The sequence below is a fragment of the Sturnus vulgaris genome, chromosome 3, assembly GCF_052056855.1.
Source record: "Sturnus vulgaris isolate bStuVul1 chromosome 3, bStuVul1.hap1, whole genome shotgun sequence".
In the NCBI taxonomy this organism is placed as follows: Eukaryota; Metazoa; Chordata; class Aves; order Passeriformes; family Sturnidae; genus Sturnus; species Sturnus vulgaris.
The window spans coordinates 71390035-71412434 of NC_142245.1; the positions used below are offsets into that span (position 1 = coordinate 71390035).

At 38.4% G+C, this 22400-nt stretch overlaps 1 protein-coding gene and 1 long non-coding RNA gene across 3 annotated transcripts in view; both read left to right on the forward strand.

The window, feature by feature from the left end:
- The window catches only part of PDSS2 (decaprenyl diphosphate synthase subunit 2), a 111027-nt gene that overhangs the window by 6075 nt on the left and 82552 nt on the right, over positions 1-22400 (forward strand). The window lies entirely within an intron of this gene.
- On the forward strand, positions 268-5279 carry LOC148224411 (uncharacterized). Its single transcript, XR_015802528.1, has 3 exons — positions 268-988; positions 3601-3847; positions 5228-5279. It is a non-coding gene; the product is annotated as an uncharacterized LOC148224411 (long non-coding RNA).

Genomic DNA, 22400 nt, shown 5'->3' on the forward strand with positions numbered 1-22400 from the left:
AACTGTTGTGTTTCATTTCTCATCCTGCATTGCTTTCACTAGTGTATGTTTTTTATGAGTTTTCTCCACCAGCAATAAATATTGCACTCATATTAAATGCTCATGTCTGTCAGTTATTGCTGATCTTTTGAAGAGCTGTCCATAGATGAGAGTTGCATCAATATTTGTACACTTGTCAGGTTCACAGTTCATGTTTAAGGGATCTTAACTTTTTTTTTCTTCTTTTTTTCTTTTTTCTTTCTTTTAAACATTGTGCTTTGTTGGGTTTAGCAGTGATAATCTCATTCTGGAAGGTAAAACATAACCCATTGTATTAGTAAATCCTAACTCAAGAAATCAGGGTAGCCATTGTCAGGATCATGGGGTTTCAGCTGTAGCTATGCTGAGTACTTGTTCTTGTCATTCATTCATAGTATTTGTGTGGAAAAATTTATGTAAAGGATGTTTAATTGTATGTTACAACACTTAGTTTTGCTGAATATTTTGCCACCATGAGCAAAGTAGGATTGAATAGGAAATCTACAGTATGAAGGTGCAAAAACTAGACTTCTATTTAAATTCTCTTCCACTTGAATAATTGTGTTTTTTGCAGTGATTCTCATATAAATATCTATGTTGAATTCAGGTTTCTGTGCTTATGAAGAATGTGTTATTTCAACATGTAGGGTGGTCTTTGTAAACAAAGTATACTCAGTAGGTGGTGATTCTGTTTAGGATTTTTCTGATGGAATTATTTACAGTGAAATCTAAGATGGTGTTGTGATATTGATAATTTCTGGTATTTTGCATAGGGAGTCCGAAGGTTTCAGCAGAATTTCCAGTACTCAGTCTGATTGAATAAAATACTGTGGTTGTTCTCAAGCATGTGACAAAGAAACTGAATATATGATGCCCAGATCCAAGTGCCTATCAGTCTTGAAAGGATGTAGTATGCCACACCTAGAGAAAACTTTGCTTCTCTTTGGACATGCAGTAGCCTAAAATGAAGGTAATTTTAAAAGTTCACTTCTGTTCTTTCCTGCTTTCAAGTACAATTGATTTATAATGCATGTGAATATTGAATACCAAGTTTAATGTACTAGTGGATGACTGTTAGGTCAATGTTTGCTCAGCGCAGGAAACGAGTACTGAATAAGTGGAAATAGTTTCAAAATAATTCCTTCTGGAACACTGAAGAGAGTTGCCAAATATGCCTTTCTGTAAAATGAAAATGAGAACCAATGTCAAAGAGTAATCAAAATGAATATTTGGGTTACTGAAAGAGGTTTTCACTCAGTGAATCTTCTATTTGGCAATGGTGCATTAACCTCCTTACCTTACAGGAATAACGGAGAAAGTATTTTACCCAGAGCTTTTTCTCTCTCTGAGGTCTGTGTTTCCTAGCTTACAAATAGTGTTCTTCCCTGCTGTGCTGCCTCTTTTGTTGAGGCAGCCTCCAAGTTGACTTCTTTCCTTGCTTTGGAGGTCCTGGCAGTGGTGGAAAGTACCATTAACCATGAGCATTTTCAGAGCTCCTCCAAAAAACATGGGTAACACTGTATCCTCTGCAGCACTTTGTAAGTCTATTGAGGAAAATAAAAATTCAGGGAGGACAAATGTAAGCTTGGGAGTTAGATGTTTCCATACTTACACTATTGCTTTGTCCTAGGGGTGGCAGACCACTGTCTTAAATTATTAATATCTTTCCTTTACCCCACATCTGAGTGTCTTAGTTTCCCTCAGGGTAGGCAGACTGTCTGCAGTGCTTGCCCTAAAGGAACTCCTGCTAGAGACAAACTTGACAGACTATAAAGGAACACTATGAATTTAAAAATTAGATCTATTACAAAAAATAAGTTTAAAATCTGTAGCAGCTGCTTTGCTGTCCTTGAATTGTCCCTGCCAATTGTCTGACATTGACAATCACTTTAACTTGATTTTTTTTATTTCTTCTCTGTTGCTCTATGAAAGAATTTAGTTTAAGGAAAGAAAAGCCAGTCATATAGGAAAACTGTTAAGACTCATTATATATGTGAGCTTTTATCAAACACATGCTGTGAGCTACCTAGATTTTACTTATAATGATAGATAAGGCTTAGAAATTTGCCTCAATACTTTATTCTACTGAGAAATTCTAGGACCTTTTCAGCCTGGTGGTGGTTCTTCAGGTGAACCATAGTCATCTTTTCTTCAGTCTTCAGATATTCCTAAAGAAACATCAGGAGCGCCAGCTTTTGCATTCATCTTTCTCATTTCTTTTCCACATAAATTACAAGTGATGGTTGTTCTCATTTCCTTTCTCATTCCCCCAATTCCTTTCTTCAAAATAGCAGTAGTTGTTTCTATTCTATGGCAGCTCTTCCATTTTGAGGAAAAGCAAATAAAGTTCTAGAGGTAATCCTCTGTTTCTTAATAAAATGAAAGTTTATACTTTGCTACATCTAGGTTTTTTTTTTTTTTTTTTTTTGTTCCCTTCCTTTTTCTCAGCTAGGGAAGGAAGCCATACACCTTGGCATCATTGATTCAGGTTTATTTTTCTAGTTAAAAATATGAACAGGCAAATCCTTTAGTCTTTGTCTCCAATTTGTTTCTAAAAGTACTGCCTTTAGAAGTAGATTTCTTCAAGATCAAGTGGAAATTATTTTTTATTATTTGTTGGTTAAATGATCCTATAAATGTGAATTGATTGACTTGATAGCTGCCACTAAACATGTACAATTAAATAGTTTTATAGAATCTGAACTCTTTAAAGAAAAAAAACATTCTCCCTAACAGCTCCCATTATTTCTTTTCTAGATCTTCACACTCATGGTACAAAATTAATTGTATGACACCGATCTTTTTCATAAACTGCCTGCTCAGCACTGTCCATGAAATAATCATTATCAAAAGGTCGATACATCTGTATGTTGTCATTGCTTCTGGAAATAGCTTACCTATTGCACCTTAAAAAAAATATATATAGAAAGAAAGATTCTGTGTTTCAGTCATAAAGTAGGACTGGGCTTGTAGCAGGCTGTGTTGTGTAGTCCAGATTAAGGCAATTTGAGGGTAAATGGTCCGTGCCAATACTCTTGGTAGCTGGTTGTCATATGAATGATTAGCCAGTAGTAGAAGCACCATAATTAGCTGATTTGGTAAGATTGCTTTTAATCAGACTTAACAGAAAGTTCAACTTATTAAGAGCTAAATGAAAATTGTTAGGCCAAATATACAAGCAAAGCGACAAGTGGAAAAATTGCCTCTTTTGCACATTTGAAAAATGACTGTGCTAGCACGTTTGTTAGTGGGTGGTTTTTTTTTCCTAAAATTCCATTGTTTTCCTGTTAAATTAGTGTTGAGCTTTGAATATGACAGAGCCACTGTGTTCTTCTGTTATGGATATTAATATATTTTCATAAGCTAGAAATTAAAGGCTCCTTTGATATATTGGTGCATCTTACCTTCATGTTTGTTATAAAAGGGTGAAGTTTTTACCCCTGTGACCTTCCAGTCTCTGATTCCCAAATGCTTTCTATTTAATCTGGTTTGTGAAGATGAAAGTATACTGTGTGCATATTTTAAATGAATCTTGGTGATGTTAATGGTGCATTATGAAGTTCATATTTGGTTTTCTTTTAGAAATTGGCTTCTGAATGCGATCTGTCTGGTAAAACTATATTTCAGTAATTAAAAATTAATCTACGGGAAAAACAAGTCTTCTCCAAACTGTGTTGCCTCATGGAAGTGAAGCTGAAGCATTAATGGGCCCAGAGGTCAAGTCATCATTTGTTCTTCATCCCCAGCTGTTAAAACCAGAAATACCAGGGAGGATTTGTATTCCATGTTTTACTGTCCACTGGAAGAACTTGTCACTTTCTGAATATTAGTAAGTTTACATAATATGGGAATCATTGACAGGCTCTGAAAGAAATCAGGTATCATCTCTCAGTAGGAGTAACAATATGAAAAGACCATTTTCAGAAATAAGGCTCGGAAAACTTGAGAAAGCTGGAAGTATGGAGACCTTTAGGGTAATCATGGGGGGAAGCTGTCCTTCCAATTCACATTTATTCTAGGAATGGAAGGCATTAAAGGAGTTTCTACTATTAGAATTGACTGTGTATTTTATGTGTCTTTTGTCCATGATATAACTTCATAAAACTGAAACAAGTAGCCTTGCCAGTTGGAAAGTAGGAAATGAATCCATGTAATGACTATAACGTGTTGTAGCAACCAAGTTTTAAAATAGTCAGATTCCAAAATAATGTTATAGAAATTACATCAGAGGGAAAAAAAAGTACTGTGTGTTGTGTTGTGTTATGTTATAGCAACAGAAACATGGCCTTATTTGTTTGTTTGTGAATCACTTGGGATCACATTTCTTCCTGTGGTTTTTTGGGGGGAGCAGGGCTGGAGTTTATGTCCTAACATACAGTGTTTGTTTGAAGGATGTGTGAGGTTTTACTTTTTTTTTGTCATCCTCATTCCTGTGACAGTTTGAGAGGGCTGAAGTTAATTTTTCCTGCTTTGAATTTATTTTTGAATAAAGCAGCAACTGAAAATTCACCTTCTTGATTGCTTTTCTACTTCTAAGATTTTTAAGAGTTCCCTTGAATCTCTCCGAGTCTTTTACCAGAGCTTCTCAGGGAGTGATAAAATTTTAATAGCTGAAAATCATGAATGAAACCTCAAGAGGTTGGGTTTTTTTCCTAATTAATGCAAACATAGCACTGTTGGTGGATGCCATCCTGCAGCACAATATTGTGATGCTTCCCAGAGCAGCAGAGGTTCCCAGTGGGAATATGTGTCCCTTATCCCTCCACTTCCTTGCATGTGTATGGTGATCCAAGCTTGGAGGAGCTGCTCCTCGGGTTATTCTTTTAATAAGCCAGGCTTGTTCTCTTAAGCAGGCAGCTCACAATCACAGTGCACGTCCATAATTCTGTCAATGCAAGCGGTCGGCAGCAGAGCTCTGTGTCGGATTCAAAGTGTGGATGCAGAAATGGGATGGGCTGTCTTGCTCTGCCTGCACAGATGTTCTGCAGTTAGCTCCTTTGAATATGCTTTCATTTGAAGGCTTTAATTTCTAATTTTCACAGGTTTCCTCCTCAGTCCCCAGTATTCTTTCATATATACCATCTTCCTAATAGTTAATTTAGAAAAAAACTTTCTCAGGTAGCTGCTAAGATGTAAATATGCATTGCAACTAGGAGTCTTCATGACTATAATTGTTCCCTCTCTTTCCTTCTTCTGTTATAATTGCTAGGTGATTTACTTCCTGGAAATACCAAGTTTGGATTAATCTATTGTCCTTGGGTGGTACCAGTGCTTCAGATTACCTTGGTGTGCATGTAGGTATTAAATATTGAAAGCTGTTTTCATGTTCTCATGTGATGGAACTCTGTGTAAACAAGTCTTACTGAGCGGTTTGGGAAGCATGTACACACTGGTTTGCCTTAGGAAATCTGCCATTTAAGCCTTTGTCCTGATTTTTGATGGCTATAGTAAAAGGAGGGGTAGACAAGGAGCCGTTACAGTAAATGTTACTGAGAGAAAAAACCATTGTCCTGACATTGTGAAGAAAATCTGTTTAAGCTCATTAATAACTGAAATGCTTACCAGCTACTGTCACTAATCCTCATGAAACAATTTTCAATCTTTTTTTTTTTTTTCCAAAAGCATTCAAAAGCAAAAGCCTCTGATGTTGTATAGTATCTTTACTCCCTATATGTTCAATCTGGAGACAAATATAAGCCCTTCTTATAAACGTAAATATTAGGGAAACAAGGAAGTACTTTTGAAGAAGTTTGAAGACAAATTAGTACTTTAAATCAACATGGAATTACTGTTGCAATGCTATGGAGTGAAATGTAAACGTGAAATCTGTGAAGGTGTTGCTAGTGTCTGGGAGAGTGTAGCTGTATGGTTTAAAAAACCCAAACAACCAAAAATAACTCCACTTCAGAAGGTGATGTTGTGCAAGTTTTATCTGTTTTATAATCTCAAATGTGCATTGTTAAAGACAGGAGATACTCAGACCTTGGACATGTTTAGTTGTAGCTTTATTATGAGTAATTTGGAGATATTTTTTTACACTTCCATATCAAGAATGAAAACTCGTTTCCTAATTTGTGTCCTAAATAAACATTTCACAGCTAGCTTAGCTCTAGACAGAGTAAAAGAAAGAGTGAGCTAAATCTCTTTTAGCTTTAAATTTCCCTTTTAGGATTTTTATGAATTCACAAGACATTGAATATTTATTTATTTTTGCTACTGGGACACAAAAAGCAGAAGCCTGCAGGCTTGTTATGGCGTGGGTAGCCTATTGTGTTTCCATACCTGATGTAATTTTATTTAAAAATTGAATTTTGCATTAGATTACCTCAAAAACTTCATCATTTGTTGATGTGAAGAATTTTAAATTCTTCCCCTGTGAATGATGAATTATTCTTTCACAAGAGATCTAAATTATTTTAATTAATTACTTTAGGCTTTAAATCTTTAAATTTTAAATTAAGTTACAGGTGAGTTAAGCTGTTCCCTGAGGAGCTTTTACTATGTTAGCAGTGGAGAGGGATAATATTTGCTGCATAATTCTCTAATAGGCTGTTGTATGCTGCTCCATTGAAACAAGTCTGCTATTTTGCTCTTGATTTCTAGTTTGTGTCCAGCATTTCAGGGATCAGCTTGGACAGTTGGAAGATATCACCAGAAACATATTTTCCTGTCTGCTATGGAAGAGAATGATTAGGAGCCATTGAAATACATTGCTTTCTGAAGTTGTTGAGGACCACAGAAATTTAATGTGAAAGCATTACACTTTTTCTTTTTTTACACATTAAATGAGGCACTGATAAGTGGATGTATGAAATTTTGTAGAAAATATACAAAATACAGAGACAGGTTTATTGGTGTTAATTTCATATTCTGATCTCAGTACATATTCCCTTTGCTTAAACTATTTCTCATGTATGTATATTACTAGATACAATTACAAGAAGGTAACCTAATCTTTGGCTTGTGGGCTGTGGGGATTGAACCAATGCTTATTTTCCTCTTCTCGTGTATGATTACTTGTTGAAGATGTGATACATTTAGGTCATATTTGGCACGTGTTTAAACTGAGCCCGGGACTGATTTATGAAAAAGAGGGAATAACAAACCTAAATTGTGTTTTCCCATGTGTGCCTGTTGTAGCCAAGCTGCAATTTATTTTGTAGTGTCTTAAGTTACAATAAAAGATACATTCACGAAATAAAGTAGGGTAAAGAGTTCAGCCATTAAACCTTTTTTCTTTTCTTTTTTTTTTTTTTTTAAGTTAGCTTTCATCATTGTGCCTTTAATTGTGTTAATTACTTGAAAGAATTTTTTGGGAGGCTAGTTGAAGAACAAGAGGGAGGAGAAATTGCCTCTAGCAAAGACTTTTTTGTGAGAACATTCTTGCAATATCTTATGGGAGAGATATCACTAAAAAAGTCTCTTTTAAAATCCCCATCTTCATACTTTTTTTTTAATATGCAAGTATTTTTAGTTTCCTAATAATCTTCCAGAATGCCTTCTAGATTTCAATGCCTGCAGCCAATGGGAGAGAGCAAAATTATCCTGTAATTAAAATTTTATCATATATTTTCATTTTTTTTCATCTTTTGAAGGTGGGATGCTAAGTTAGATGAGTTCAGTTGGTGAACCTGGTGTGCTCTCCCAGCATTCAGTGGTTCAAGTGCTGGCTGCTCACATGAGAGGCCCAGGCCGGGCTCTTCGTTCTGTCTGCATGGCTGTTGGCAAGTCTTTTTCCTGGGCACATTGTGGCAGCTTGATGTGCACAGCACCACGAAGGGGTATGGACTCAGAACATGGCAGGAGCATAGTGCCCCAGACACCTTGAGAACAGAACAGGTGTCCACGTTCTGCTTCCCAGTCCATGTATTGTGGAAATCCCCCTGGGGAGCCAAAAAAAGTCAGTGTCCTAGCCTGAAGCCTCTGCTTACCAGAGTGCAAGAGCCGAAATATTAACTGAAAAGATAATGACAAATTTAAATATGGGTAATTGCATGTGATTAGAACTTAATCATGCTGTTGTACAACTGATAAACTTCAGTTTTGCTGTGATGTTTTGGATTTTTTTTTACATTTTTACTGTCTGCTCTCGTGAATGCCTCTGTTGAAACACTACTGGCAGTTAACTCAGAAAATGCTTCATTTTTTCACTACAAATTATATAAGATTGTTTTGGCTGTCACAAACTCTATTACTACGTTATTAACATAAATGCAGTTTGGGATGTAAAACAGTGGCAACATTATTTATGGAGATGTTCGAAGTCATAATGCTAAGTAAATGGGAACTTTTTATTGACATCCCATGCTATTAGAAAAAAAGTATTTGTTTGTTTCATATGTAAAGAAAGTTTCATCCAACCTGATGTATATTTTTTTGCTTCATGCACAAGTGGTCCTAACACATTTTCAGACTGAGGCAGAAAGGTAATCTCCAGGTAACAATATTCTATGCTATTTTAAGGATGCATGCCCCACTGATGGTTTTTAAAGCACAAAATAATGATGACATACCATGCAGAGGTCTTGCTTGCCTGAGGCAAATAGTCTGAATGCACTAGATGGAGACTTCTGTTTGCTGATGAAAGTGTTGAAAAGGTGCTTGGTTTTATTTTTGGTTGGTTGGTTTTCTTTGTGTTGTTTAGTTTTTTTAAGTGACAGGTATCTATTTTGCTATTAATTATATTGCATTCAATTAACAGCTGAAATATATTACACAGAATAAGAAAAAATGTTTAAGGTCCCTTGGGAAAGAAGTTTGATGCTCAATTTTGGCAAAAGTTGATTCAGTTGATTGCTTGATAATGGCAAAAAGAGCACCAGGCAGTTTGGATGAAATGTGCCAAGCCAGGGGCAAGGTAGATTTTTAAGCAAAAGAAAAGCCTCCTGACAGATTTCCTAGCAAGTGGGGAATTGGAGTGTTACCACTAAATTATTAGAGAAACAGTTAATGAGGGAGGAAGGAGTCAAGGAGGCTAAGAAACCCACAGATTTCAGAAGGAAAAGGAAGAGGTGTATGTTACAGAAGCCAGATTGAAGAGGAGTCAGGGTGGAGTGTGTGCACACTGAGGGCTCATCACAGTGGGGTTGTTAAAGACGCATGAAACAATTCCAGTTTGCGTCCAGAGCGTTCCAGTGGTTCCAAGAGGTTTTTGGCCGTGTAGTGCTTTTGAAAGCTAAGAGCCATACATGCGCTTTTTAGAAGTTTAAATTGAAAACAACAGAAAGATGTAGTTCAGTGGACAAGCAGCTCCCCTTATGGACAGCAGTTCACGAACTTCATTTGTCTTGCAGTGCATGTCTGAATTGTGTATACAGTCTGACAGCCTTTCTTCAGCATCAGCGTGTACCTGTCAAGTAAAGTTGGAAATATATAGTGCTTTTCATACTAATCTTCAGAGAACATATGATACATAAAGGAATGCAATGTAACTTTTCTTAATTCAAAAGGAATATGACTAATATGCTAGAAGAACTATCGGGAAGAAGAACCTTTTAATTAAAAATGCAGAAGTCCTGGTAGTGTCTGAATGTGCAAATGACCAAATCTTAACACGTTGCATATACACTTTTATGCAGGAATTGGAAGTGCTTTCTTAGTTGGTTTGGACTTAAAAATATTTGATGTATTAGCTTTCTATTTTGTAGTGAAACGATTTCAATTTTAGACTCATGATTTGCTGAGGGATTTAATACTTCATCTGAAATCTTGTATTGGCTTTTGTAACAATTCTGTCACTTAAAACTTTTGCAAATCTTTTCCTTTGGCAAGAGAAGTTCTTGGTTATAGTGGGCTCTGATAAGTTTTATTCCTTTTTATTTTTGCCTTAGTTATTACATTCTTGACTATCAGTTTTCTGGTTCTAAAGAACTCTGTGGAAGAGGAGAAATGGAAGAGAGCAAAAAAGCCAAAAAGAAATGTGATTCTTGTGAAAAACAAATGAAAGCTGTACTGAAATGGAGGATTATTATGGAAAACGTTTGTGTCAGGCCATTGTGTCTATCACTGTGTCAATGACCCATATAGACACTAGAGTTCAGAAATAAACTATTTGTCTTCTTTTCTCAGTTTAGTATCAAAGCCGTTTGTTCTGTATAGGATTAATACATAAGATATAGTTATTATTGCTGTATTACTGTTGTTTGAGTTTTAATTGCCTCTTTTGGGAAGAAAATTTAAGGCAGAATTAAAAAAAAATCTTTGCATCTACAAGAACATGAGTAATACGTCTGTGAGCTTTTTTTTAATGATTCAGGAGAAACTTGTAGATAAATAGTTTTATTAACTCAAAATCTTTCTGGATATACTGCATAGAAAGCATGCAAGTGATCTTTTTGTTTTGATTGGCTCTTAAGTGACACAGGATAGTTTTAACAAGAGGCTTAAGGCTCATTGTGTTGAGTGCAAGAAGCAGACAGAGCTGGCCAGAGAGGTCTTGGATTGTCATTTCACAAGCAGCTGAGTTGGTCTGCCGGCCATTGCTGCTGGAAGGGAGAGGTGCTCTTTTCTTGCCTGTCCCTCCTGTGCTTTGGCTATGCATGATGTTGGTCTGACCTTTCTGTGAACTACTGTAACTCCCTAATCCAGGAGAAGAAAAAAACAGGTGTTTTCTTCATTTTGGGCATGTTTTCTGTTTGATCTAATTCACTGATGGAGGTGGTTTATTGTGCACTCTCAGTGCATGATGTTTAGGTTCCTTAGCGAGGCCGCCTTGTTCTGGAGAAGTGACTGCTTCCCTTTGTGTTGGCAGTTTGTAAGGACACTCCTGTCTCGGCAGCTGAGCTTCTAAACTCTGCAGCACCATCTGAGGTTCCTCCAAGTCTCTGCTAGTTTCTCTTTTAGCCGAAATGAAAAAAACTTAAACAGTTCTCTGTTTCTCTCCTTGATTCCAAACTATGGGTGAACGGCCTTGCATATTGTAGTTGTCCTTCTTTGCTGTTACTATGCATTGGTTTCGTTCATGAATGCAGTTCTACAGTCAGTGAAGAGAACTTCTAAATAAAAACCTCAGGTTTCTGTCTAGATTTTCTCTGTTCACACCCTCAGTCGATGATTGAGACAGTAGGGGAGCTCATCTGTTGGCATCTGGCAGAAGCAATCCTTCTTATTTCATGATCATTTCGTGTTAATGTAGAGATCAGTGTAAGAAGGTCTGTATTTGTCTTTCACTGGCTGTCTAGCCTTGTGAGGTGAATAGTGTCAAGTATGCCTTGAATATTTTAGCAACTTTTGTCTTGGCCATAAAAAGAGAAGATTACAGATGTATTTTCTTTTTAAGGATAGCCAGGTCAGGCTCAGTCACCTCTACATGTTTTCTGAAATTTAATTTGCCTTAGGAATTGAACACATTTCAATGCTCTTTTTGAAGTACCTTGTCTGAAGAATCTCAAATAAGCTGAGATGAGAATGGCTGCCCTCCCAGACAGGATAAGTGGGATGCTTAAAATCTTACAGCTGTTTGTCAGATACTTAACTTTCTGCTCTGAAACTGCTGTACCATCTGTCTAGCTGAAAAAGGTGCACTGAGCAAGAAGAAAAGTATCTTTCCAATTCAGATGAGTCTGCTGCACCCTGTGACATAATCAAGCCACAGATGATTATGGGAACAGTGAATTTTAAATTTTATAGGAATAGCTTCATAGAAAGCATGAAAGATGAAATTTGAATTAATTCATCTTCTGAGTATCTCAAAGGAAAAACAGGGCACCATTCTAAATTTAAAGTGATGTTTCTGTCTGCTATGTGAGTTTATTTGTTATTCAGTCTTATATGTAGATAATAGGTTTTGTTTCCTCTGTTAAATATGCCATTTTACTTAAATTACTGGTCTTATCCATCCATTATTTTATACTATCTATTACAGTTGTCTAATATTTTGTGAATAAAGGTTTTTTTTTTTGGAAATTTCTGAAGAGATCTTAAAGGTGCAGCAGGAGGACAGGGTAATTTTGATGTAATCCATATGCTTTAAAGATGAGTTCTATGGCACGTTGAACAGGAAGTGAATACAGAGTAAAAGACCTCCGACAAGAAAAATATGAAAGAAATTCTTAGTCCCTAGTGCCATCTGCAGGATTACTACTGGAACAGGGCAGGGAGAGCAGAGGAACAAAAATTCGAGTGACAGTTTGCAGTGTTTGGTAAGAAAAGAAGAAAGTGTCACTTCCAACAAAATCTGAAGAAATACAATTTGTCATGCTGAGTTACATAACAATCTATGCATCAATTCTTTTTCAGCTTGTGGAGCAGCATTTGGTTTGGTGGGAATACCAGGTGTCATGAGGTTTGTCCACACATTTTGTTTTCTGCTTCTGCAGTAGCAGGTGGCTCAACCAGGCTTTCTTTCATTGCACTTCTTAAAAGAAACATCAGTCATGTAAAAACACACATCCATTAGGAACCATTTTTGGGATGACTGGCACTGCTTCCTTTTTGAAAGCTTTCTCTTCAGAGAGGAGTGATAGACCCTCAATATCTTCCTAATATTCCTTCCATCAGCATTTGTGTAAAGGTGCATAACAGAAATAAAGATGTAAATCTGCAGCTCCTCTACCAGGTCTCTGGTACTAGGGAATTCTTTTCTCTACAGATCAGTAGGCAAGCTGACCATAGATGTGTGTGTTGGCAGTGGGCAAATGATGTATACGTGAAAGGATAGGATATAAATAACAACCAGGAAGAATCAAAGTTGAGGTTTTGGGGAAGAGGTAGTGTAAGCTGAAACTAAATGTGGGGTAAGATGGAGGTGATAATGGTGATAGTATCTAGAAAATTGTTAAGCCCTACAAAGTTGCCGTGTGTTTGGCATGTGGCTTTGTCGAGTGTCCCCATCTGCTCTACAAGAGCTTAGCATTCACAAGGAGTGTTTTCTCTTTCCTCTCACTGACAGAAAGCTCTCCCTTGTCAGAGGCTGACCTGACCTCAATTACTTATCTATTCATCACTTTTCTCCTAACTATTGTAATGTGATACTCCTGGGCACAAAGCCTGCAGTTCCTCTGGAGCACCAGCTGGTTTAGGGTCTTGTTGTGTGTCATGCTGGTAGCACTGGCTGCCACAAGTTGATTCTGATCTTTCTTACTATGTTGGCTTTCTGCAACACACCAAGCTGAGGTGTCTGTTCTTAATCTTCAGAGCGCTTGCCATTTGGGGTTCAGCATGTGTGAAAGGCTGCAGGAAGATGCAGAGGGAGAGCTGTGGCTGCTTGCTGTGCATTCTTGCATACTGGAGCCCTTTGAAGTGAAAGTCATTTCTAGCAGAATGTCCTCCAGGACTGGTGTCACCAGAGAGGTGACACCCTTTGGGCCTAAGTACTTCTTAAGCCTTTACTGGCACTTTTCTGGTAGGTGTCTGTTGTATACAGGAAACGAATCATGTAGATTTTTGGAGTATCATGGACTTCAGAACAAAAGCTTCAGCCTGTGCGTTTATATGTCTGACACCAGTTAGTTTTTATGATGTAAATGTCTGTATCAGAGCTTGGTGCTGTGGACAGCCTTTCTAATGAGCATAGGGAAATGAATGCTTCGGAAAGCACCATCTGTGGCATCCTGTGCTATGTAAGTTCGATGGTTGCCTTTTTGAGGAGCTATGCAGGAGGGAGATGAATGATGCATGCTGACAGTGTTTCAGGTCTGCAGGCATCATTACTGAATCTTAAGTTCAGCAGTCACTTAATTTGTATGAGTGGATCATTTTGGATCAGTGTAGGGAAGCAGATGTGGGAGGGAAATACCAGAATTCCACTGAAGACTCTGCTGCCATGGAAGTTGAGATCAGACATAAGTCAAGCATACAGTGTTGGTCTTGTGAGAACTTGGATTGAGGGATTCTCTCAATCTTTCTCTTAAAAAAAGAGAGTACATTTTTTCCCAGATGTGTGCATCACCAGGAAAGGGACACCAAGACCTGCACAACAGAAGCTGGGTTAGTAAAGTGGTTTCAGCACTGAAAGAGTATCTTTACTCTGTTCTGATGATGAAAGCCAGAAAGGTAGCAGGACCAGGGAGAGGGAAAGGCCTTACTTTGTAAGGGCTTTCTTCTGGAGTAAGCTTTTACTTGTTTAGAAGAAAGAAAAAGGCTGTAGTAGAACTACATGTGCATGTTATTGAAAAACTATGCTTCTCTGGCCTGATTAACCCAGTATTATGTTTCATAATTCTAAGAATTTTGCAATTCTGCAGCAGTTCTTTTGCTTGGACCAGACTAAAATTAAGTTCTGAAGTGAATTATTGCTCCTACAAGCCAACAGAAGAAAGTAAACAAATAGCAATCCTAGCTGTATTGTACATGCAGCCTTTGTACATAATGCATATTGAAGTAGTATGCTCCTGGCTTTGAGTTTTCCAAGGAATGCTATGCCTTTTTATTTTGCCCTTTTTTAGATAAAGAATACAATATGATAAAATGTGAAAGTGAACTTCTGATGCAGAATCGGGCATTATCTCAAAGCAAGGGTGTGTAGAAATGGTGCCGATGCTAAATGGACAAATTACAGGTATGTTGTGATTGGGCACTTTGTCCTTCTTCACATTTGAAAGGCAGAAGTCTGCTTATATGAGAGCAGGTGTGATGAGATGGTTCTGCACGGAAGCACAACTCCATTGCTTATGACTGTATATTTTAATCTGCAGGATAATGCTGACTCTCATTGGCACTTGTGTCCTGTTGGTTTAGATTCCATCTTTGTTTAGACTTATTGGTGTTTAGAGAGCATGGAGGGATAAAGAACATTCTCAAAGAGCAGGTTGTAGTATGTGACATCTGTTCTGCTTTATTATAGAAAGAAAATCCTTTCAAATATTTTGGAAGTCTAAAAGAAATCAGTGTGTATCTGCTGCTGCTTATTAGATCTATGTAGAAATCATAAATGGTTTGAGATCAGTTAAGCAGTTTGGGCATAGCAGAAGGTGTTGCACTGTTTAAGGATATGTGTGCTGTTCTTTTCTGTTCTTTAGCTTTATGTATGTATATAAGCCCTCAATTAATTTCCAAGGGCTTGCAGAGAAGAGAATAATTCCATTAGGCAAGTTCTTGTAATGAAAACAGATGTACTTTTGGCCCAAGTTCTCCTCTAATTTGAATGATTTTCTTTGAAAAGAATTTGCCATGAATGTATGCGTACTGAAAAGTGAGGTTAGTACGAACGTAAAAGCAGATGCCAAAGTTGATCCTTGATTAGAAGAGTTTTCCTCTCAATTTTAAGTGATGTAATTAGTCCTTCATAATGACAAGGTGGGGAAGCTTTTCAGTTCAGCCTGCAAGAGTGCAACAGCGAGTTAGTGTTCACAATGGGAATGGTGTAGTTAAATCCTCACGTGTTGTGCTGAATGTCACATCATGTCAGTTATTAAGGGATGAACCTACTGGGCAAACTGCGAGAATTTCAGAGGGTTGCTCTAGACATTATTAGGACCAATAATTAGTTTTGTGAGTGAGCTATATGTGTATAGTCATTACTTGTCCTGTGCTGTGCTTGGATTGCAATGAATGAAATGACGTTTTAGAAAATCCATGCAATAGAGTCCTGTGGAGGCTTAGGAACTTAAATAGTCAACATTTTGATACTTTTCTTCCAAAGCAAGAGCATAGAGGGAGATAAAAGATTTTTCTCTTCAACTCTGGTAAGATAATTTGACAAAAAAGAATTCTTCTTTTCATAACTATGAAAGAGACTAGCTGGACTGAGTTCTGGGTTTTGATTTCATCTCCTAGCTTCTTTGTGTCTTTACTCTGCTCTTTGTCTTTTCTTGTAAAAGAAAGAAGTAACTAGTTGAAGTACCTTTTTTATTATCTTGCTATACAAATATATTTTTTAATCATTATTTTAACTCTATTCATGTCTGTGGGAATCCTGCTAGTAGCGAATGTCCTAAAATTTAATTTTTTTTTCTAGTAGAGGGCCACTCTTCTGACACACAGCTTTCACTCAGCCAAAGAGAGAAGCACCAGATGATAAAAGTAGAAGATTGCTCTGTGGCCAGGAGTCAAGAAAGCCCTGGAGCCAGAGAGGCAGGGAGCTTTCCCTGTGTGGATTCCAAGTTAAAATGTAAATTGAGCCACTCTCATTTCCTCTTACTTTCTCTAGAACCCTCCAAGAGACCCTGTATACAGAATTGTGGCCTGATGGGGTGGTGTTTTGATGCATTTTTGTAAAAAGAGATATTTCATTTGGAGACAAAGAACCAGCTCCCTTAAGACACTTTTTACTCCTCACTTTTTTTTTCTCCCCTCCCATTCTGTCTTCTTTTTTTTTCTGCAGCACCTTCTGCTGTTCAACAGTTGCATATTGTTCAAAGGGTTTCTGCAACGGCTTTCCAGAATGAAAAAATGAAGACCTCTGACCAGGAGCAGAGGAGATTTTTCCTGGTTGTGGACTACTGAGCTTATCTTGGGACCTCCAAAGACATGTGTGGGTTCATATTAGAATAAAATACTTATAATATGGCCATTTGAATCTGGTAGAGTTGAAGGATGCTTTAATGGAAAAAAGTTTGTTCTCTCTAAGTAAGTGGAACTTTCCAAGCTGTCGTGAAATTAATTTCAGTGTTCATTTGGGTGCAGGTTGTAGGAGTATCTCACTTGAAATTATAATCTACACTTAGAAAAACAGTGTCATTTTTCTACCAATTCAACAACAAAGTAAATTTAAATCCTACATGAGAAGAGATGGGCAGATTTTAAACAGTCTCCCAGGGGCGCTTACAGTAGAAATTCTGTTAATTCCTTCCATGGTTTTAGCATGTATTTAGCTGCACAATAATGGCTTTTTTTTTTTTTTTTTTAACCAGGAAAGCAAAACTGCCTGCTAAATTTTCAGGTTCTTGCCATTGTATTGCCAGTAGTAGTGTACTGTAACTGTATTTTATCTCAACACGTGGGACTGAGTCTTAAAACCAGAAATATTTATAAAAGGTGTGCAGTGAGGTTGCTGCTCATAAGATGAGCTGTGAACACTGAATAATGTGCATTCACATAGCCCAAAGCAAATGCAAAATAATCCAATGTAGCTTGACCTTTTCTCATTGCAGGTTAACCTGAGTCTAATTACCCTAAGTTTGCCTCAGGCTAAAAGTGGACAGGAATCACAGCTTGGCTGAGTAATAACTTTTTAACTCTTTGTAACTTGCTTTTGTGTTTACATCTTGTGCTATTGAGGAGAAGCAAGGAACTGGGGGTAGAACAAAGGGTGACAAACCAAAAAGTGCTTGTTGCAGCCGTGGTAGTCAGCTGCTAGAAATTTAAACTGATGTCCAGCACTGAACATCTGCTGGGTGTTGTGCAGAGGCTTCAGTAACCTACAGTCCAGACAGTTTTAGGAACAAGCCCCAAAATAAAAAGGGATCAGTAACTTTGTATCAACAGCACTGGGGGCTTTTTTGCTTTTTTCCCTTGTTGACATTGTGAGAAAATGAAACTGAATTGTAAATGTGCAGGGTCAAAGCTTACACTAGTGTCTAAAATTAAGTTCTTAAGTTTTAATTTTGTTTGCCTTTGTGGTATTGTGTGAACTACATCTTAAATATCACATCTATTTCTTTAAACTTGTGTAATTTTTGTTAGCCATTATGAAAGTGATTTCAATTCATGTTTCCTTCACTGACTCCAAATAAGGTCACTGAATTGGGGAGTCAGTACTCCAGGCTTAAAGTTAAGAATAAAGAAATACCCAGTTTTGAGACACTTCTTTTTTCTGTGCTCTGTAAATTTATAGATTTGTTAATTTGCTCTGAAAGTACTCTAGATAGGCTTAAGAAATAAACTGTCTGTTTGTATGCTGAGATACTTATTGTGGCAATGCACTTTTGGAACTTTCCCTTTCAAAATGTGAGTAGCAGCTTTTTGGGGGGGGGGTTGCCTTTTTTTTTCTTTTTCATGGTATGTGCTTTCTTTACTGTGTGTTCTGCAGGAGAGGTCATTGCAGCTTGAGATACCAGTTGAAAAATTTGTAGCTTATATTGTCACATCACATCCAGAAGTTCATGCAAATTTTTGAAGTTCATTTTTTCACCAGTGTAGCTGAAAAGCAGGAATTTCACTACCTTGTTTTAATTAATGTGTAACATAATGAAACTAAGAATTATACAGCTATATTCTAAATTTGCAAAATGATATGTAGCTAGCATGAAATTTGGTTTCACAAGTTATTAAAAATTCCTTGTGTGAAGCTTTAAACTCCACACTTGCAAATAACTTAGTTTAGCTAACAGTGGTATGTGCCAGGTAGTCTCAGTGTGTTTATGCCTTTGAGTGCGGTTCAAAATCTCCAACACTTCAGTCTAGTTTTTGTAGCTAGGAATAAATATACCAAGTATACTGCTTTCAAATGGGAATGGATTTATGCCATAGCTTTTCGTGCAGCCATGACAAAGTGAAAAGTGAGGCAAGAAAGTCTTCACTGGTAACTGGACTTCAAAACTATGTTGGCAAGTTAGCCCTAAATTATTTGAAAATTCTTTATATCTCTGGACATATGAGATATTTCATAATGTGTTATGGATGATTTAATGATACACTTGCTGTGTGTGCAGCGTCCCTGGGGAATTATTGAAAAGATTCAGAAAAACATTCTAGCTTTACTGTGAAGAAACAGTAGTTTTTGTTTTGGTTTTTTTTTCTTGTTAACCTTATGGCCAGCATCCCATCCATGTTCTCCTGTTCCTTGACTTTGCTTTGAAAACATAGTTTTGGTCTGGAAAATAACCAGTTTTACTCTGAAGAAACATGTTTCTGTGAAAATGTAGGTGAAGTCTGAACTACAGAACACTTGTAGTTTTGTTGCAGTTCTTTTTCCTTTTAACTCAAAAAAAAGCCTTCTGTTTTCACCTGAAACAGCTTTACTTGAAAGTATTTTCAACACTTCTTGAGATTTATGTAGGGTCTATAGCTGAAGAAAACACAGTGTAAGCCCATTCACAGAACAACAGAATCAACCAGGTTGGAAAATACCTTTGAGATGGATTCTAACCTATGACTGAGCACTCCCATGTGAACTAGACCATGGCACTGAGTGCCACATCCAGTCTTTTCAACACTGCCAGGGACAGTGACTCCATGACCTCCTTGGGCAGCCCATTCCAGTGCCAAATCACTCTTTCTGTGAAGAACTTGTTCCTAATGTCTGGTCTAAACCTCCCCTGGTGCAGCTTAAGTCCGTGTCCTCTTGTCTTGTCACTGGCTGCCTGGGAGAAGAGACTGACCCCACCTGGCTAAACCTTCCTTTTGGGTGGTTGTAGAGCTTGATAAGGTCACCCCTGAAACCTCCTTTTCTCCAGGTTCAACAACCCCAAGCTCCCTCAGCCACTCCTCACAGGACTTGTGCTCCAGATCTTTCCACCAGCCTTGTTGCCCTTCTTTGGACACACTCCAGGACCTCAACGTCCTTCCTAAACTGAGGGGCCCAGAACTGGACACAGCACTCAAGGCGTGACTCAGCAGTGCCGAGTACAGGGAAAGAATGACCTCCCAAGAATGACCTCCATGCTCCTGCTGGCCACACTATGCTGATACAGGCCAGGATGCCACTGGCCTTCTTGGCCACCAGGGCACACCCTGGCTCGTGCTCAGTCTGCTGTCAGTCAGCGCCCCCAGGTCCCTTTCTGCCTGGGCACTGTCCAGCCACTCTGTCCCCAGCCTGTACAGCTACAGGGGCGTTGTAGTGGCCAAAGTGCAGGACCTTGCACTTGGTGGTGTTAAACTTCATGTTGTTGGATTTGGCCCATCTAGGCTTGTCCAGGCCCCTCTGCAGAGCCCACCTATCCAGCAAATTGACAGTCAAACCCAATTTGGTGTCACTTGATCCCCTCATCCAGATCATCAGTAGAGGTATTAAACAAGGAGGGCCCAACACAGATCCTTGGGGACACCACTGGTGACTGATCCCCAGCTGGATGCAGCACCAGTCACCAACACTCTTCTGGCCCAGCCATCCAGCCAGTTCTTAACCTAGCAAAGAGTGCTCCTGTCCAAGCCGTGGGCTGACAGCTTTTCCAGGAGTGTGCTGTGGGAGACTGTGTCAAAGGCCTTGCTGAAGTCCAGGTACACAACATCCACAGCCTTCCTTCCTCCACCACAGGGTCACCTGGTCATAAAAGGAGACCAGGTTGCTCAGGCATGACCTGCCCCTCCAAAATCCATGCTGGCTGGGCCTGATCCCACAGCTGTCCCGTAGGTCCTGTCCGTTTGATCACACTCACGATGATACATACATTCCATAACCTTGCTGGGCACCGAGGACAGGCTGACAGGTCTCTAGTTTTCCTAAATCCCCCTTCTGGCTCTTGTTATGGATGGACATCACACTGAACAGCTTCCAGTCATCTGGGACCTCTCCAGTCCTGAGCCAGGACTGGTGATAAATGACAGATAGCAGCTTGGTGAGCTCTCTCATCACCCTAGGATGGATCCCATCTGGTCCTATAGACTTGTGACCGTCCAGGTGGCTCAGAAGATTATTAACTGCTTCCTCCTGGATTACAGGGGGGCTATTCTGCTCTCTATCCCCATCTACCAGCTCAGGAGGCCAATTGTCCTGAGGATGATCTGGCTTATTGTTGAAAACTGAGGCAAAGGTGTTACATACCTCGGCCTTTTCCTCATCCTTGATAACTATGCTCCCCACTGTATCCAATAAAGAATAGAAGTTTTCCTTGCCCCTCCTTTTGCTATAAATGCATTTATAAAACCATTTTTTATTATCTTTTACAGTTTAAAAGCTCAATTTTGAGCTTTTGCCTCTCTGTTATATTCATTAATACTTCCAATAGTAATTTTTAACCCAAATTCTCCTCATTGTTTTTTACATCAGGAAAAAGGTCTGTTGTACTTTGTAGCTGACATAGCAGTGTACAGTACATCTAGTAATACACAGTATTTTGCCCTTGGTCTAGGAGACAGAAGGATCAGTCTATCCATTGCTTAAATGAAAAACCTGTTCAAAACCCTCACTCCCCACATAAAACTAACACACAGGATCTTGAGCATGTTTTGCTGGCAGTAGAATTTTGTGGGTTTCTAATAGGAATCTCCATAGCAGTGGTGCTTTATCTAGGCACAGCAATTGATTGGCATAACTATAGTGCAAGCAGCTATTTTGGAGTAGAGTGTAGATTCTCTTACAGAATAAAAGTGCTTTCATTCTAGACCAATTCTGGTCCTTTCTGAACAGACCAGTTATTTAAAATTACTCTCTTAAGTGGTGTTTGCCTATAGCTGCAGACGTGAGTAGTTTAAAGACCTATAGTTATGGTCTCCAAAGCAGCATCTTGTGAACATCTTGCCTTTGTGATTCTTTGTAGCCCTGGCAAAGGAAAAGTCAAAACTGATGCTGCCACTGCTATACTGACATGGAGAGCAAGTTACTGTGATAACACGTTGCAGGCCAGCTTGCTGAACATTTTTCCTGGGTCAGCAAATGTTTTGTATCACTGCTCTTTAGCTATTGGTGATAAACTTCATCTTTCAATTTACTCCATTTTTTTTTGTAAGAGAAAACAGTTGTCATTTTTTTCAGTTCATGCCTGATGATAATCAGGATGTGGTGTGTAGTTCCCTATTCCTAACTGGATTAATTCATTCTTTATATGTTCCAGTATAAGAAGCCCTGATGAACAGAGAATTCTGTGAATAGGGTTCAGGAGGAAAGCAAGGAAAGCCAGTGGAACATCAGCTATGCCTATGTGTAATGGACGTTTTGGTCCCCTTGAAAAACAAAATCTCTTTGCCTGATAATTTAGTGTGGATGGTGACATCCCACATCACCAGTAGGGCTTAAGAGCACACTTGCTGCCCATCACTGCACAGAAACGAGATTGCTAATCACTGACCTGCAGTGGCTTGTAACATTAGCCAACGTCTTTGGATATTCATAACCCTTGGTTGTAAAAGGCACTTTCCTAAAGGCAGGAAAGAGATTGTGTTGGGAAAGATCTAATTTGAGTTGCTATGTGCTTTACTACATGTTATTTACAAGAACAGTGTCGTGTTGATGTGTAGTTAAATAAGGCTTTCCTTTCTCTTTCTCTCTATCTTTACCACTCAGGAAAATTCTGTGTGAATTTTTTTTTGTTTAAAAATAAGAGTAAGTAGTAAGATACACGACTTCAAGATTCAGGAGCTGCTGATGTTGTGCTTGTAGTCCTGTACATATTCTTGGAATAGGCACGCTGCTCTCTTAGAACAGAGCGCAACAAATGTTTTTGGTGTCCTTTTTAGCTGCAGACTAACAATAGGATTGTAGCAGATCCCCAAGAACAAGAAAGTGTACCAGAAACACCGAGTCCTTGCTGTTTGAGGAAAGAGCTAATTTTCTTTCATTAATGGAATTTCATCCTTTAGCTGTATGAGTCCTGTAAAGAAGCAAAACCATGTAGGTTTCATCACTC